At 36.7% G+C, this 19,151-nt stretch overlaps 1 protein-coding gene across 11 annotated transcripts in view; it reads left to right on the forward strand.

Moving 5' to 3' along the window:
* Window positions 1-19,151, forward strand: part of auts2a (activator of transcription and developmental regulator AUTS2 a) — a 418,449-nt gene that overhangs the window by 33,923 nt on the left and 365,375 nt on the right. The gene's annotated exons all lie outside the window — the stretch shown is intronic.

A 19,151-nucleotide genomic window follows, 5' to 3' on the forward strand; every position in this document is an offset into this window, starting at 1 on the left:
TTAGAAATGCTTCTTACAGGAAAGAGTCAGCTATATTAAGTTGTTTTTTTTTTTACTTAAATGCTTCTTAGAGAAAAACAAAACAACTCCTCAGGAAAGGGACTTAAAAAAAATGATTCAAATGTTTTGAAAGTGGAGATATAAACACATTTCCTTTTTTCAAGAACCCTAACCCTAAAGAACTGTTCTAAATCCATTTTTGCCTGCTGCTGAAAGGCAAAAGGCTGGTGTTAATGTTCCTGTGTGATTTTGTGTGTTGGATTTTAATGAAACTTTCAGAAAGTAATCATTGGATGTACATCTACAGCTGATTAACTTATGATGTCAGTCCAATTCAAACAATCTGCCACAGGTAATTGCCCCTAGCCAACACAAAAATAGCTACAGCTCCATCAGTTTTACTATTATTGAGGTAAAGTTTGGTAGCAGCTGAGACTCCTTAACAACAAATGGCATGAGATCTCACCATATCACAGATCTCTCAGATACTGCCTATAACGTTATTTTTGTCAGAAACGGTGGAGAGCGAGAGGAACCCTGAGAGCAGACTCATGAATTAAATTTATTTATAACTAACAAAACTAGAAAACAAAAAGCTGACATGGCAGCAAAACACTAAATAACAAAACACGGAACGTGGCAACCTAATGGCAAGGCCATGCACAATTACAACTTCAGAGTCAAGAGTTTAGAAATTTGTTTTGGTTGTGGAAAGACTGTAGCACATTGGTGCCATAGAAGGAAACTCATTAGGAAGAACTTTGGAGCACTGTGCAGCCAAACTAAAGTCCAGTCAAAATGATTGTGCAAGTAAATCTAATCTCTGATGTAGTGGTGCATTTAAAAATATGTAGATTTTCAAGTTTTAACCAAAAATGTGTTTTCTTTTTTAAGCACCCTGTCTTTTAGAGGTACGTGGTTTTTGTTATCAGTGGTTACATGTGAGATTTCTTTGTGAGTATTTAGTTGACCAACAAATGGGCCATAGATATCTGTACACTGTTAAAGCAGTATGTCACTGTGCTGCATCTGTCGGAGACTTGTTGGCGACTTAAAATTGCAACATACAGTTGCAAACTCACTAAAATCTGTTCGACGAAGCAACCAGCGAGCTGTGCAGCCCTGTTTTGCACTTCCAGTTTTTGTTTCCACAGCTTACAAAGCTGTTTTCTAGGTCGTGCATGTTATTTCGCTTCACAACTCTGCTCTCATCGTACCTGCCATTCATTATTTATTCTGTTGCAGTACACTTTTGAAATTCACTTAAATAAATTTGGATAAGTTCTTTAACAATTATTTATTATTTGTGTGGTTAGACCTGGACTATTAGTTACTAATTACTAAATTATACTAAACAAGTGAAAAAAGGTGTCTTTATCACTTCTACCTGATTTGGTAAAGCTTCTACAGCTTTTTGATGTAGTTGTGTTTTTTACCTCTGCCAAGGCCGTTGTGTTTTCTGTAGTTTTTGTTTGTTTGCTTGTCTGTTTGCACGATTGCTTAAAAACTAATAAACAGATTTTGATTAAATGTTCAGGAAATGTTGGGTTGTCACAAGAAACAACTGGTTAAATTTTGGTGGTGAACTGCATCACAGTCCAGATCAGACTACTTATGGCCTTGGCAGAGGTTTGCGCTCCTTGAGTGTTTTTTAGTTCTTGACATGTTAACATTTTAAACTTTTTGAAAGTGTGTTATAGATGTTAACTCGCTGCCCTTGTTTAAAGTATGTTCCTTATGACGGAGGACTGACTTTAATCTGTTGTGCTCACTCAGCAGAACACTATCTACTGTCATGCAAGACCGAAATTCAGTATCCTCTCAGTCGGCAGTCACTTGGACTCAGGTGTATGTGTCTATTCTAAAAAAAGAAAATGATGGTGTAAATGAAAATAAATTGTCTGTAAAAATGATTGCTACAGACAAATGGTTGAACACGTCGACTGTCTTCACATGAGAACCTACAATCAGTGTGACAGAGAAGAGAAAGGACAATTACTGAATAATAAGTGAAGTGGCAACAGTATTTTCAGAAGAAAACTGAACAGGATTCTCTGAAATACATATATATATTATTATGCAGAATTGTTAGAGAGGCTCAGCTGAAGACTTGTTGTTCAACATGAAGATCATTTTGTATTTGTAGCACAACAGCAGATTGTGACAGTTAAATGTTTTCTTTTACCGTGCATTTTTGTGGATACATGAAGTGTTTTTCCTTCATATTTTACAACCACAGTACAGCTGTACACTCAGTTAGTTTTTCATGATTGTCAGATCAAGGCAAACTCCAACCTAAGAGCCTGAGTTCTTAAATGTAATTTTTTGTTACCGCTTGCTGTTTCATCTCTGGGTGTCAGAAAATGGCTGCTTTGCAAGGGAAATTTGCTCTTGGCAGACAGATCTGAAATGTAATCAGGGACATTGTAATAAGAACTAGTGAGCTTCCCACAGTCTGTCAGCCCAAATTCTGTATGCTGACAGTATCATAAATAATTTGTTGTGAAGAAAACAATGTAAATTCTGCTCTACTGCCTGTTGTTTTTTACAGTAAATCACAAACTTGTTCATATGTTATAGTTACAGTAATACGATACAATAAAATACAATAAAAATAAATATTAGGGTAGACTTTTGCCCATTGTTTCACACATTGACTCAATGAACCTAAACTTTAATCAAATGTTTGGTCAAAATGACAGCACACAAACACTATATATGTATATATATATATATTAGGGCTGCAACAACGAATCAATAAAATCGATAAAATTCGATAATTAAAAGCGTTAGCGACAAAATTCATTATCGATATGTGTCGCGCAATTTATGCGTCACTAACGTTGTCGCGGAAATGGTGACGTCACCCGCAGCGCGTTTGCTGAACAAACTCCGTCCAAAATATAATTGCTCCGTCAGCTCCTTAAAAAAGACAAAAACAAAAAAACTCTGTCCGCTCCGTATGATGATGAAGAAGCTACGGCTCCTCTTCCTCACTGCAAACTTTCTTTCTGCTACTCCATTACCGTTTTGGGGGCCATGTTTTACTCACTGCAGGTTAGAATCTGCTGAATAGGGTTTTGTGATTAGTCTTCAAGTTGTTAAGCAGCAGAACTAGTTCTGTGAGCTCTGTTAGCAGCAGTTAGCATACAGGAAACTGCACGCTGCTGTCAGCGCCACCTGGTGTCGTCACAAAGTAGTGTTTAGTCATGGGTCAGGTCACTGTATGCAAGTGAAGAGTGAGGCAACATTTAACTAAATTTACATCTACTTATTTTTGTAATTAATTGTTTTAATGGTACTTGTAGTGTGTGTGTTTAATTGATTTAGTTGTAAGTTTTTTAGAGATGTGAAACACGGGTGGTAAATAAGCTATTGTTATTTTCTGCTTGAGAGCTAAGTATATAAAGTGAGAATGTTGAATTGAATTTATATTGATTTATTTAAAAATAAGAAAGTAGTAAAAGTTTTACATCAACCTACTCCTTTACATACAGATAACTTTTATGTGGGCCAAAATGAATGAATGAATGAATTCCAAGACGACCGATTAATCGATTAATCGAGAAAATAATCGCCCGATTAATCGATTATTGAAATTATCATTAGTTGCAGCCCTAATATATATAATATTTCTGTATATTTTACTTCACACTGTGTAAGATCTTTGCTTAAAACTTTTGCATTACCAACTCTGTGTCTGTTAGCAAAATATCTCATGCACCAACAGATAGTAAATAGACCGACAGTAAATATTGAATGTACATCTATGGCTGTTTAATTTCTTAAGTCGGTCCAGTTCAAGATAGCTGCTAATGCTAATTAACACAAAAATGGTTTGACTACAGTCAGTTTTACAGATATTGACCCAAAATCTGTTGAGGTAATAGCTGACAGTCAGTCACATTACATAATCTGAGAATGCCATCTTGCTGTATAGCTTGAGCTCGTACCTAATGTTGTTTTTATGGTTTGACCTAAATGGTTTCTTATAAGACGAGCTTAGACTAAACCTCTGGTTAGAAAGGTGGCGGGTGATATGCACTTCTTCAAGAATGCCAACCCCAGATCTTTTTTAGTTGCAGCTGAATTTAATTTCCACTGGCTGTTTTGTTTTTATGATTGATTTATGGATACAAATTTTTCTAACTCTTCCAAAGTGCATTCAGTATCTTCCCTGACAGTTCACAACAACACGATATAAACAGCAGGCTGTCACTTTGCAAGCTTTTAGAACAAACATCTTTTTGTTGCTGTTTTAACACTGATATTTTTAATGTCTGCTTTTCAGCAGCAATAATTAAATCTTTTGGGCTCAGTCTGATTGTGAGTCATGCCTTGAAGTGGTTCAAGTTAATAATTGGTTAGTGTTTAATGGTTTGTTCAACATAAAGTCTGTCATTCTTTTTTCCAGCTGGGTAAAAATATTTAAAGACTGACAATAACTGCAGGTTTCTAGTCACACAGTTATTATATTAGACAAATAATTCAGTGAGCCCCTTTAGCTTCTTTGTTTTTGAAGAAAGGTGTGATAGGAAACCAAAAAATCACCACAACTTTGGAGAAGCAAAAAAAAAAAAATCCCTTTGAGAATAGTTGAAGACTGTGTGAATACAAAAGGTGTTTTTTCTAAAATTGTATTAATTTCAACTGCAAGTACTTGTTTAATAAATGGTGAAAGTCTTGATCTTTAAATTCAGTTTGTATAATTTCTAATCTTGGAGCATTCCCATGATGGGAAAATTAAAAAAATGTTTAAACTTTGAAATGTTAAAGTTAAAAGAAGTTCTAAACAGAGAAGTGTGTGTGTGTGTGTGTATTCCAGCTGGACTTTTCTAACTGGCTACCTTTTTCCCACTGGCTGCCAACAACTTGTTTTTGTGGAAACCCTGCTTTATTATACCTAACTCCTTTTTATCATTTTGAACAGCACAGAATGGATGGCATGTTGTCCGTTTGTTTCTTTTTAAGAGGAAAAAGGTTGTTTTTCAGGAATGTTATTGTAAAACTGATTGCAAGTAGGCATTGTAAAGTAATCAAATGTGCAGTAGATCTTTTCCTTTCTTTTCTAAATGTGTGCTTCAGCAGCAGTAATTGATATTGATGCCTGCTTCAGGAAGTTCTCCTAAATCACAGCCAGGCCTAAGGTGTGGGTTTAGCGGTTCCATAGTAGTGAGAGTAATGTGTGAATTAGCTGCCATCCTCAGAGATGTGTTGTGGCATTGTGCTCCTGCTGAGGAGACCTGACAGCTCTGATGGATGAAATGTTGATATGCCCTCGTGTGATTTTGATCAATGGGTTATTAGAAACTCTGATCGGTCCAACAAGGGGAAAACTTTGATTTTATTTATTGTGTTAGTCTGAGTTGTTTTGAAGATTGTCAGGTAAAGCATAATCATTCACTCCTGAGTCTTCATGTTTTGTTGTTCATTTAACAATCTATAAATTGTCTTACCTGACACAGATTGGTCAAACTTAACATGTATATTGGATTCAGTCCAAACAGAGTAATAAAATGAATGACTCTTTCATGTTACTTGCTATAAAGTAGATAACTTTTCTGACATGAAATGTTTCCACTCATATCTTCCTCAGTCTGCTAAAGTGACAGCATTCAATCATTCAGACACTTTTACATTCATCTTCCTCCCAGTGTCAGGATTCAGTTTTGCTGTGTGTTAGTGTTTCTGGTTTCTTTTGGTTAGGGTTTATTGTTGTCTTTGCGTTTTGTCCTGTCTTGCGCCTCTGTCGTCATTCACTTCTCCTCAGTCTATCTCTTGTTTGCCTGCCACGCCCATCTACACCTGCCCCAAGCTTTGCAATCATCTCACCTGTGCCCACTTCCCCTAATCGCCTCCTGTCTTTAAAACCTGGTCATCTTACTTACAGGTTCATTTGTCTGTTTTCCATGATGTCTGGTTGTGCTCGTCTCTTGACCATGTCTGTTCAGTTTTTCTATTTAGTTTGTTTTGTATTTAGTTTTCTTCTTGCTGCCATGTCAGCCTTTGTTTTTGATCCTTTTTCACCATGAGTCTGCGCTCTGGGTTCGCCTCCTTTTCCCCACACCATGACACCCAGCTTCTTTCAGGCATGAAAGTGATGGGCAGAAACAAAGCATGCCCAGTGTGCAGTTGTAAAATTCACATCAAGCTAAGAAACCCTGCTCTATGCTTTGTGTTAAACTCTGCAGAGGCAGTTGAAAAAATTGATATGTACACACAAATATGATGTTATGTCTGCTATATTGATGTGAACTTAAGTTTCAATTGTCTCTCAAACACTTAAGCACAGTTTTGGCTCATTAATTTGGCTTAGATGGTGTGACAAAACGGGTGCTTTAGCTAATTATCATAGATAAAAATATAAAATGTAAAATACTGGACAGCACTGCCTTCTATCTAAAAATTCATCCTGTCTTGATTTCTCAGAACAGAGGCCAAAACAATCTCCCAAAATATTTGCCTGGTATTGTTATCGGGACAGTTCAGACTTGTGAAAGTAATGCATATATGTTACTAGGTCTGACCTAGTCTGTTTGCTTTTGGATTAAAAAAAAAAAAAAAACAGAAAGAAGCTGGGCGCTCATTCAAACATGACCCATAGTAGTTTCTGTCCAGTTTGTGAAAAACAATTCATGTCCTCGTCGTTGAACTGTTTCTGCACAGATTAGTTACTTGCTGTGTTGGTTTCAGTTCAGCATTGTGATAAACAGATATTTTGGTGAATTTTAAGTCTAGAGCTCAAGTTTTTCCTAAACATTAATCTCATCTGGCATGTTGATCAACCAATCACTCCTCATACCAACTGTACAGAAAATCTTATGAGGTATAAAACTACATGTTTGAAATCCTTTTTATTAATCACAACCAGTTGAGGTATTTTTTTTTGTTATTTTGTTTATAAAATATTTTTCCCCAAATTCCAATCGTTTAATATTACCTGTATGCAGTTTTGATGCAGTTTTCAGGAAATGTTGGGGTTGTCACAAGAAACCATTTATTAAATGTTGGTGGTGATTTGGGTCATGATCTGAATCTGACTATTTTTTTAATGATGCTTTGGCTTATATGGAAGTTTGTGCTCAGAGTGCTTTTAGTTGTATTACGGTAGTGTTCACCATGTCAGTGAAACATCATTTATTTTAGCTGAGGATGTGTTATAATAAATCAATATTAGTCCTTCAAGATTTTGTGTCAGTGATACTGTATTTGACAGTTGTTTATATTTAAGGTAAATTCTAATGAGCTTATATGTGAATGAGACCATTTCAAAAATCACTTTGGAATTGATTCTGAGACATTATTAATCAATAATATGACTATACTTTATAAACACAGATCCTGTTTGATGTACTTAGAATAAGTGCCCAGCCCCAACCATCTGTCCTCACAATAACTGCATCATTAATGCTGTGAAACCCTGAACATGGAGGTTTATTGTAGTGTGTTAAGGTACTCAGAAACTATAGCAATTTTCTCACACTAATAGGCTGAGGTTAATTAAATCACCTCTCTGTCAGCCCTAAGGTGTTAATCTGCTCTTAATTGAATGGATTGTGGTAAATCAGGGAAAATGTGTCCATTGAGTTCTGAATTATACAATACTTCCTAATAGTTGCTGCTTTTACCAAAGAAATTAAACTCTATAATCCCTGCTGGACTCCCTAAGTCATCCTTGCAGAGTATAAATGTATTGAAACAGCTTGTCTCATACTCAATGGTGTTGATTCATAATAAAGTTTTCCAGTTTGCTTGTTATTTTTGTGCGAGTGGATTGTAGTGTGTGTGTGTGTGACAAGGGGTGCTTCTACAGGACGTTATCTGCTTCTCTGAAGTACTCCCAGGGATCTCAGAAGAGGGAGAATTGAAAGAATGTTTATTTTACAAGGTGGTTCTGCAGTCTGTGTGGTGCAGGAGCCAGCAGAGAGAGTCAGAGAGAAGAGCAGTGTGAAGCAGGCAGACAGAGGTGTACGGACAAGAGGAGACTGGAAGGAAAGCTTGAGGCTGACTGACAAGCAAACATCCAGAATGAAAAGGCAGACAAACTAACCAACACTCTTGACAGTCAAAAGAGATGTGGGCTCATCTCAGTGTGCTCAGCCATCTCTGGTGAAGCTGAGCGGGCTCATTCTCAGGCTGACTGTGCTACAACACAAACATGGCAGGGTAGAGAGAAACATGTGAAGTACCTTTTTATATGTCAACTGCAGACAAATCGAAACAAAATGTCATAGATGTTCACAGGATCAGTCTTCTCTTCTTGCCACTTCAGACTACACCAAGAAGGTATCTAGAGCAAACGTCAATAATAGTAAGACTTCAGGTGCTGCATTTACACAACAGCACAGAGTTCCTAAAGAAGACTGGACTCTCCCTGGTGCTGTGACCTGTATTTATTCAGAACAAAAATCTAAAGTGTTTGTAATTACAATTTTATTCCAAAATCTTAATCTAATACTTTCTGACTTAACTGAAAAAGGCTAATATTTATAATCACATCAATCTAATTACTTTTGTCATAGCCGTAGTTATAGTTTTAAAGAACAAATTTTTTTTTTGTTGTTCTCACATTTGCATTTCAGTTTTCGTAACCTTGATTTCATGTAAAACCGATTTCAACTTTTAGTCTAAAAAATAGTTTGTTTTGAGCAGACTTTCATTTTAGCATGCCAGTCTACTGTTGCTACAGTGGCTACAATAATCAATCCCTCCAGGATTTCGCGGGCATTTTTTGTGATTGTTGCGGGCTAAAATGTCTGATTTCGCGGGGCATTTTCCTAAAAGTTAAGATTTTTTTTTACTAAAATCAATAAACAACCATAACATTTAATATATAAACCAAAGATACTTACTAGTTTTGTAAGATAATTACCAACAAACATCGACATTCTCAAAAGGTGCTTTATTTGAGAACTTTGATAGCTTATAAACTGACATTTATGACCATTTCTGGATTGTCCCTCGTCTGCAGCTCTCCTCACATGTTTTGCAGACACAAAGTGTTTGTCGATGCGTTTTTGTTCAATGATTACACTGCAGGACATGCAAAACAGCTTCCCCCCACTCTCGTGCAGCTGGGTAGGAAACTGGTTTGCGAACGCGGTGAAGTTAGTTTTAAGTTGGATATTGGATATTCGCGCTCAGCTGAGTTAGCGGCGTCTAGCTTACGGCTGACCCGAAACAGGAACGCTAATGTCGGCCATTCATTCTCTGCCGGCCCCTTCTCTCACACGCAGTGGTTCACTTAGGGACGGCTGGCTGACATTAGCGTTCCTGTTTCGGGTCAGCCGTGAGCTAGACTCCGCTAACTCAGCTGAGCGCGAATATCCAATATCCAACTTAAAAGTAACTTCACTGCGGTGTTTTGTACGCTCCTTTGCTGAAATCTTTGTGGGCAAATGTGAAGCATTAGCGCACATTTTCGCTTCGGTCGCTGCTCCTACATGCTCCCGGAGTTCTGATGTTAACAGGATGTGACGTCACATCTCTTCTTCATGAGTTATTTGGAGTTAAAGTTGCGGGAAAGTTGCGGTGTTTCGGACAAAGTTGCAAAAAGTTGCGATTTCGCAGGGTTTGCTTGATTTTGCGTTAATAGTTGTGATTGCAACAAAAGTGAAAAATTCTGGAGGGTCTGAATAATGCTTCACAGCAAGAGTGCAAAATGCATTTACAGTGAGCAGGAAAGAAAATGTACTCTTTGTCTATTGTTTTTTACAAATTATTTTTACTTCAATATTAACTTCACTTTTAAAAAAAATACCTGTCAAATCGAAGGACGACTTACGACTACTTCCATATCACATTTTGGCTCAATGTCTGTAAATTTGTCTGATTTATTGCAGTGACTGTTTATTCTAACATGATGAATGTTAATTTATTGTGTATTGTCTACAGTTATATGAGCATAGTGTTGGTACACATAGGTTGGCGTGTAGATATTATTCTCAGGCAACGGCTAGAGGGCAAACATCACACTGGAGACTAACTCCTTGTTATAAGTAAAAGCACAATATTTCTGGTGCGCTTTGGCTGTTCGTGTACACAACAACAGCGTTTGTTTTCTCTGACACAGAATCTTTTTGAATCCAAGTCTCTGACAGGAAGTTTATGGAAATGCCTGGCAGTGGTGTGAAATCGCACATGCGCACTATATACGGCTGCAGATAATAGTTTTCCCAGACTTAAAAGTTTAATTCAAGCAGCAGGACAACCCACATTGGAAAGGCAATCTGTTGTTGGACAGAGGAAAAAGAAAGCATTATCCAGGCAACAGGAGGGCACACTCCTGGGACAGTTATAGATTGAAGGGTGGGCTTGGTTTGTCTCCCGTAGGGTTTGTACAGCCTATTATTGGGCATAAGACAGCTATTTCAACGATTTTAGAGATTTATAAACTAGCGAAAACACAATTTTTTTTCAGGAGAATATTTTATCAATTTTTGAAAGGTGTAATACTTGGTGTTTTTAATGACTTATTTGGTTTCACATGTGCAATTTGAATTAATAAAGCTTCTCTGAAGTTCCTCTGATTGCATTTTGTGGAGTTTTATTACATTTCTGTGTCTGGAACCATGAAGTACATCACCCGTCTGCAGCGAGGCAGCATACATGCATGATCGCACACACGCATAGTGTATGCATTGCTTTTCCTGGCAGAGCAGCAAGCACTCCCTACAGTGAAGTCTTCTATGCCTGGCAGGTAATTGCAGTATCTGTTTCACCTGAAGGTTAGTAGTTTCTGAGAAGTGTGAATCATGTTTGTGCGTGTGCAAAATCAGTTTGGCTTGTAAGGTTGACAACAACTCAAGCAGCATGGTGAGCATTACCGCCGCTTCCCTGCTGAGGATTTTGATTAGAATTTTAGATGTGTAATTCATTGCTTTCATCACCCAGTGTCCCAACATCTATTACAGCAGGGTCTTTTCTCTCCCACCCCCTGAGATAGTTCTGTCACTGTTCTGAGGAAGTAAAAGCAAGAAGAGGGGAAAAACTGGCCTGGCAAGTGTTTGGCTATAAACATGTACAGTTGTCTGCACGTTTTGTTTGGATTTTACAGCAATTAGATGGCATCATAGTTTATTGCAATGATGTGTCATAAATAACATATGACTTTGTTATATACAGAACATACCGACTGTCAGTGTATATGTGGAGTTCTGTTTAGGTACGACAGCTTTTTCTGTCATGAAAAAATGGGTCAGTAAATTTATTTAAAGTCAGTAGCAGGATTTGGTTTATACCATGAGCTGAAATCTGGTGTAAAAACAGTCCTTTGAGAAAAAATGTCTAACCTCAATCATACACTGTCAATCCCCTTTTTGAAGATTAAATTTTTTTTACGGCTTAGAAATGGGAGATCAGTGTGGACAGTTTTTTTTAATCTTTTTGTATTAGTCTTAGTCTTTCCCAGACATGCTTAAAAGAGTTTATTTAGTACGCCAGTTGTGTTTATTTGTTTGACAAAACTGATGCCCTGCCAAAAGTAAGAAGTCACTCATTTTAAGCAGTGGCTTTAGAGGATTTATATAATCTGGAGATTTGCAGAAATAAAAACAAACAAAACAAAAACAAACAGCATCATTGGTGGAGCATGAACACAAGTGGCTGGAAATGAGGCAGGCATCCCCGTGCTTTAGTGGTTTTGTGGGTAATAGGATGAAACAAGGAAATAATGTTGGACTGATCTTAGCACACAGCTGTTTGGGGTTTTGATTCAACAAGATGTAGTTATTTCTGTGACAGTCATCTCTTTAGAGAAATTTTATGTTTTAAGATCAAAGTTTATGAGTATATTTTAATTGCATTTTCTCTGTATTTTGTTTGAGACCTTGATATTCTCACAACACCATGGAGCAGTCATTGAAGAAAAGTACACAACAGCAGCTTACAAAAACCCATCAAACACCTGACCCTGACAGATGTTTAGGATTCTTTAAAAACCTAAGTATAGGATGAGATTAGACATTGAACTCCACTCCTAACCTCATTCCTGCAGGGAGTGTGTTTTTACATATCGTTAAATATGCTCTAAGATTGGATGGTAAACGGTGTCCTGGGCTGTCTAAAACTGTGATCCGTGCTGGGAAAATGAGTCGGAATGAGCACAGGTTATAGTGCAATAAAAGTGAAAATAGTGAGTTTTGTTGTAGTTGAGATTTGCATGGAAATTAGTCCATGAAGCCATAATCTAGCGATCCTGGTAACTAAAACAGCATTTAATCCTAATCCTTTTATCTGCCTAACAAGTGTGTCTTCAAAAATAATCCTTTGTCATAAAACCATTATAATTTCCTTTGAAAATGATCATTTTTCTCTGCTGTCTGTTGAAGTGTCTGTAAAGCCTTTCATATAATGTTTGGCGTCATTGTGCTTAGGCATCCCCCTTTTTAAATATAGGACATTATTGATAATTAATTAAAAAAAATGTATTGTAGTGTCAGCTAAAACACCAGAGTCAGTAGGCTGTTTTATTTTTACTTATTTATACTTTATTTATAGTTCTTAATGCTGCCTATTGGACACAATATTATTTATTTTCTGCTGTTCTGCTCTTTGTAAAGTGATGTTTAGATCCTGACAAGTTGATGTTAGTTAAAAAATTAGCTGGGTATTAGCCTCCATAGAGAGACTCCCGTAGGCTGTATATCTCATCAACTAACTATTGTAGCTTGAAGCAAACAGTATTACCTTGAAAGGAGAGATACGTGTTGTTTCTCTAGTAGAAAAGCCATGATTGACTGTAGTATTTGCCAGGCAGAATGCACAACCAATCAACATTCAGAACACATGGTCCAAGCGCTACATATTGCACGAGATCTTTGTTTTAAACTTTCTGTTGAAGTCAGTACTGTGTGTTTCTTAGCAAAATATCTCATGAACCACTGGACAAAGTTTAATAAAACCTATAGAGACTAATCATATGGTGTATATCTGCAACTGATTAAAACGTTTGAAGTGAATCCACTTCAAGATGGCTGATAAAGCTACTTCATACTAGCCAACCAAAAATGGCTATAATTCATTTAGTTTCCCAGATATTCAACCAAAGTTTGATGTGGTAGTAGCAGAGAGTCATTCACAACACATACTTTGAGTGTGACATCCCATGATATTCCATTGGATTGTGTATAATGTTATTTTCAAGGTTTGACCAAAATGGCTACAACTGTCAGTTTAAAACTGGCATGAAGGGTGGCAGGTGATATACATTCCTTTAAGGAATGTTAGACCTTTAGTATTATTCTTAAAATGAACTTATTGCATCTTGAATGCTTCCCTAGATCTTGGTATTTTCACCATCAGCTTTATTTTGTTGGTGTAAGAGACGTAAACTTCACATTATTGATGCCGAGTAGTTATGGCAGGTCTGATGTTACACTGCTTCTAAGCTCTAATTACCTTTTGTATCTCACAGCTGTGTTCTTACCAGAACACAGCCACATCAGTATTGAACACATAAAACTATCTTGTGTAATTGTTTCAACCTGCAGTGTTAATGCATTTGCAGATGCAATGTAAATGTAAATGATTTACAGCTAAATTAACAAGTTGTTTCCCTAACTTTGACACCAGTAATTACAAATAAGTTTCAAATTGGATTTTTTTAAATGCTAGAACGAGCAATTATGCTTAAATAGCATAAAAATGAATCTCTTTGAATACAAGTGGAATTGCTATGCATAGATTCACCCTAATCCACAACTGATTTTGCAAAGCTTGGCTGTAGCATGCCCATTCAAATCCCAAAACAAAAGACAAAGCTTTGACTTTTTATCTTTGTTGGGCTGCTGTTCTTGGCCAGAGAGGCTGTGTAAGTGCTGTCCAGCCAGCAGCTTACTACACTGTCCTCTGCTTTCAGTTCACAGCTTCTCAAGGGCAGTACTGCCTTGTCACCAGACTGAGCTGTCGTTGTCGCTTTTTCTACTTTTTACACTTTACCTCTCCTTCACTACCTCTCATATTTTATTTCTTACTGGTTTCATCAGAAATGTTTTGGTTGTGCAAACAAAGCTTTGAGGTTTTTTTTGTTGCAATAATTAGCAACACTGTGATCAGTAATGGCTCATAATCCCTGATTAAGCATTGGTATTTACAATGGTTGCCTCATTACATTGCTGCTTTGTGTCCTTAGAATATTGCACAGACCCAGGGACACATATGGTGGTCCATATACTGGTCCTAGTTTATAATACGTACTGTTCTCACTGTATCATCAACAGTATAGTTTACTATACAATTTCATACATGATTTTTTTTTTATGGAAACCATCTTAAAATAATCCTTAACACATATGTAAATTTTTAGGTTTCAAATGAACACAAGAAGTTTCTATAAATATGACAGACAGTGTTTAGCTGCATTCAGATATCTTTCATAAAAGTCCAGCAAATCCAGCAAATTTGATAGAAAAGCCTGCAGTTTATTGTTTAATATTAAGATGACCATGTCAATTGCAAAAAATGCGTGGCAACTGAAATATAATGGCCTATGATTTATTGTAGTCCAGCAGTCATTTGCAATATTGATTTTGTGATCATTAATATTATGATGACCACAAACTTTTGTATATTGTGCAGCCTTAGCATATTCTATCTGTTGTTGTTTTATGCTTTGTGGTGACACATTAATTATTTTCTCAGGTAAATCATACTACTTGCTAGTCTGCATAAAACACAACCTATACACCTAGAGGTCAACCAATCATAACAAACTACAGTTATTTCCGAGGATTTCTTTTTTGAAACTGATGCCGGAAACTAAAAATGAAACAAAACATAAGAATTTGTCATTAATAGAAAAATGGGCAAAGCTGAAAAGGCATGTGCAAGCAAGGCGGCCTACAAACATGGCTCTGTCAGAAGGAATGGGCCAAAATTCCTTCCAAATGTTGTGAGAAGCTTGTGGAAGGAAACCCAAAATGTCTGACCCAAGTCATGCAGTTTAAGGGGAATTGTACTAAATACTAATGTGGTGTATTTAAACTTATGACTTTGAAGAAAGTATAAAAAATTGCCTTAAAAACATTCTTTCTCTCATTATTCTGGGATTTAGCAAATAGAAATAATTTTGAAAATCCTAATTGACCTAAAACAGGAAAAGTTTTTTCTGATTTCACGTCAGACAGTGTGAAAAAAATGTATGTGTCTTTTTATATAGTGTATGTAAACTTCTGGTTTCAACTGTATTTCCAAAGTTTGCACTGTCAGGGATGGTTCTTTAGACCAAAGGTCCCCAACCTCTGGGCCACGGACTGGTACCGGTCCGTGGGTCATTTGGTACCGGGCCGCAAAGAGAGAACTTACAGTATTTCCGTTTTTTTTTTATTTTCGGAATCTGAACGACATTTATTTTGAAAAACTGACTGGATTCTCTCCACTACATCCGTCTATGACTCACTCTTGATGCATGTCAAAACGCTTATCTAGGTCATGTGATACGTTACCGCTAAAAACGAACCCAGAAGCTAACAAAATGAGTAAAAAACAAACGTCTCTAGAAGCCCTAGATGGGACCGTCTCGTTACTGAGACACAGGCACAGGGCTCCCACTGATTCGGCGTGAGTTGTATTCTTTGTGCACTTTATATTTGTGGTGTATATTATTTTAAAGGGCATGTTTAAATATCGTCATATTGACCAGAGAACATTAGGGGGATGAGAGGTTGTTATTCATGTTGATAACGCAATACCAGGATGCAACTAACAAAGTTGCGAGTACACATTGAATTTACATTTATTATGTTTTAAAAAATACCCCCATTTTCATGCCAGTTGTATAATTTTATTTTATTGTATTTATCCGCTACACCTTTAAAGGCCGGTGTGTGAAAATATTGTCTGATAATGAACCTGTCCATGGAGCTAAAAAGGTTGGGGACCTCTGCTTTAAACACCAAAATAACTAACTTCTTCAACGACTTAAATAGACGGCATCAGCTGAGGAGCCAGCAGGAGCAAGAGTTACTTTAGAGCCAAACAAACCTCTAACACAAGCATTTGATAAAGGCAGTCTGTATGAGAAGGCAAAAAAACAACAAGAAGAAGTAACTGAATCAGTCACTTCTTTACCTTTTTGGGGCTTTAATAATCTACCTTAGTGATTACATTTTTACTTTATCCTTTTAAATAAGACATTTGTTTTACTATGGGAGGTAAACAGAAATCATGTCAAAATAATTGTTGAATATTACAGCAGCATTGTGCTGAAATAATTTAGTTTATAATAAAAGCTGACATTTTCATTTTACCCATTTCAAGTAGGTAAAATGAATCTGTGAGTATTGTTTTAGGCTGAATTTTCCTCTTTCATATTTCATTCCTTGTTTCTGGTAATGAATATTAAATGCTAAATATAAACTGAGTGCTACACTCAGTAGCACTAAAACAAGTGCAAGAAACAGACTGATTTTTTTAGCTTCATAAACCAGCTTTTTTGTAGCAACAATTTGCTTCACAAGAGTTGTGTTGTTTGCCTTTTTCTTTTAGAATAAGATTTTTGAGTTACGCAAAACAGCCTGAAACCGAGTGTGCTTCAGCTCTTAAAAATGGTAACATAATGTTAAAACATAACCTATTTGGTCCAAGTTGACAAATTGCACTAACTCATTAGAACTTGGATAAAAATGTGAATCAAATAAGTGTTCCAGTAAATCTGTTTTTATGTATGAAGATAGTTTAGTTGCACTGCCTTGTAAAAATCAAAAGTCAGAAATCTTTAGCTATGTGTCAGACAATGAATGATGCAACTGCAACGCGCTGTGGGAGACAGTTTCACATAAAATCAAGATCATTTCCCAAAATTTAGATCCAGTTTGTATTTGAAAAAATTTTGTTTTTTTTTTGTTCAGAAATATGAACTTTGCTGCGTTTCAGTAAGCATTTAGAAAAACATCTATCTACACTTAAGAATCCACAACAGTTTCGGTAAAAAGGGAACAAGGTGCCATAGCAAGGTTTGCAAAATAAAGTCAAAAGTTTTGGCAATATTTCAAATGTCCTGTCATTGAAAGTTGCCAGAAGCTAAAGAAGTTGAACATTAAGCTGCTGACCAATACATTTGTGTGTCACATTTCCAAACTCCATTTGAATTTTAAATGGGTTAAAAAATAAATCCATCACCATTTTATCTCTTATCCAGAGCTTGTACGGTTCAGTTTACTATGACAGCTTGGATTTTTGGTCGAGACGATCAGTATTTTACCTCAGCTCTTCAAAGATAACAATGTAAAAAGTTCTGGTAGTCTGTTTGAAATACTGACTTTCTTTAACTTCTTTTACATAACACTTTCAAGCTGGGCCCGATAAATCATCTCCCTGCTTTATGTGTAAAATGACTGTGGGGAAATGTGGGGTTGAAGTTGATCGATCTACCACTGATTTGCCTTTGAGCTGGCAAGGGAGGTGTAATCACAGCAGAAACAGGAATAGCAGCATATGGGTCTGATGTAGTGATGACTTGTGGGGTTTTTCATCTGCCAGCCTCAGAATATAAAAGCGTGTCAATTTATGCCCAGCTGACATTTAAGGTATTTTCTTATAGTTTTATAAAATAGTATGAGTATGACAGAGCATGGCATTTTTTGTACATAGACTACGGAAGGACTACTATTCAAAAATTCAATACTAGATCTCATTTAATGTGACATGGGATTGACATGAGTTCTCAGAATGACTCAGTTTGTGCTTTTTTCATAGTTACCTGTTTGCTAAAGAAGCCATCAAGTTTCTATAGCTTTTCACTATTCTTCAAATGTTGTATGGCATCTATGTTCCCTCTCAGTAGTGACAAAGGGTCATGAGTCTCCTGTTTCTATTTCACCCCAGGCTCTGTAACTCTTCTGAAGACACAAACAGCTCTTTTACCTCATGGGGACATTTCAATGGCTGCAAAGCACACATCCGTCTCCTTCAATGTGTCACCTTCAAATAGGTTAGGAGACTGAAAGGGATGGAGGTTGCATAAATGTGGGATCCTGCTTGCTTTTGTGGGTTTGTGTGAATGTGCATGTGAGAGAAAACAGGGGCAGCTTGGGAAGATTTTTCATTCCTGAGCCCTTCAGCCCAGGCAGTCACAACAGAGTGTTTCATCTTCATCTTCATTCAGCTTGGATACATCGAGCTCCAAAAAGCAGGGAAGCATAAATAATGCATTTTATACCACTGGGCTCTAACAATACACACGGACTGTACAATTCATGGAGCTGATGATACATTGTTGCTGTTTATGGCTGACCTTTACACATCGGTGTATTATGTAACAATTCAAGAAAAAGGCCCACAGAGTGCTATATCTGTGCGAGATCTGTGCTTTAGAAGTGCATGACAGAGCAGCAAGTCCATAGACAAATAAAAAAAAATCTAAATTCTAAATACCGTATTTCCTATGCAAGCAGGTCTGGAATTAATTCATTGATGTGGACGAGTATTAGCTGACACTTTTTGAAGAGTGAGAATCAATCAAGCTATCATTTGCTCAGCTGACAGCTTCATTGTGGTGAATAATTAGTGTTCAGGTAACAATGAATGAGATGGACAGAGATCATTCAAAAATGAGATGAGCTGATTTCAACAGTGGGGAGAAAGATTTGAAAGACAAAAGCATGAAATATTTGTTTAACTTAATTTGTCTGTTTGTTTTTTTTTTTTTACTTTTTCTCTATCACTGATAGTTACAAAGATGTATAGTTTTTCTGTTGTGCTGCATTTCTATAAGTTATGTTATTTTTTTTTTATAAATCTAGTTACAATGAGTAATGTCTAATATTGTTTTAAAACCATACCATGTAGTAAGAGGTTGAGATGACCATGCCATGAAAATAAAAGCATTTTAAATGTTGTATTAGGAGAGTGCCTTGAAGTCTTTTGACATTCAAATTTATGCCTATCTCATCTAAAAAGCACCTAAATTTAATCAACCCTAAATTTTTGAATGCAGGAAGTGCTCCTACATAAACAGTTTTATGTACCAAGTACCAAGTATTTGAATATCCATTTATTATTAGCTTTTCCACACTTCAGAACACACTGGAGTGTTCAGGGTCTTCCCTGGGTTCTCCTGTCATGTGGACATCCTGGGAACACCTTCCTGGGAAGGTTTCCAGGAGGCATCCTTACCAGATGTCTGAACGACCTCAACTAGCTCCTCGTGATGT

Source organism: Kryptolebias marmoratus, linkage group LG13, assembly GCF_001649575.2.
Source record: "Kryptolebias marmoratus isolate JLee-2015 linkage group LG13, ASM164957v2, whole genome shotgun sequence".
Taxonomy (NCBI): domain Eukaryota; kingdom Metazoa; phylum Chordata; class Actinopteri; order Cyprinodontiformes; family Rivulidae; genus Kryptolebias; species Kryptolebias marmoratus.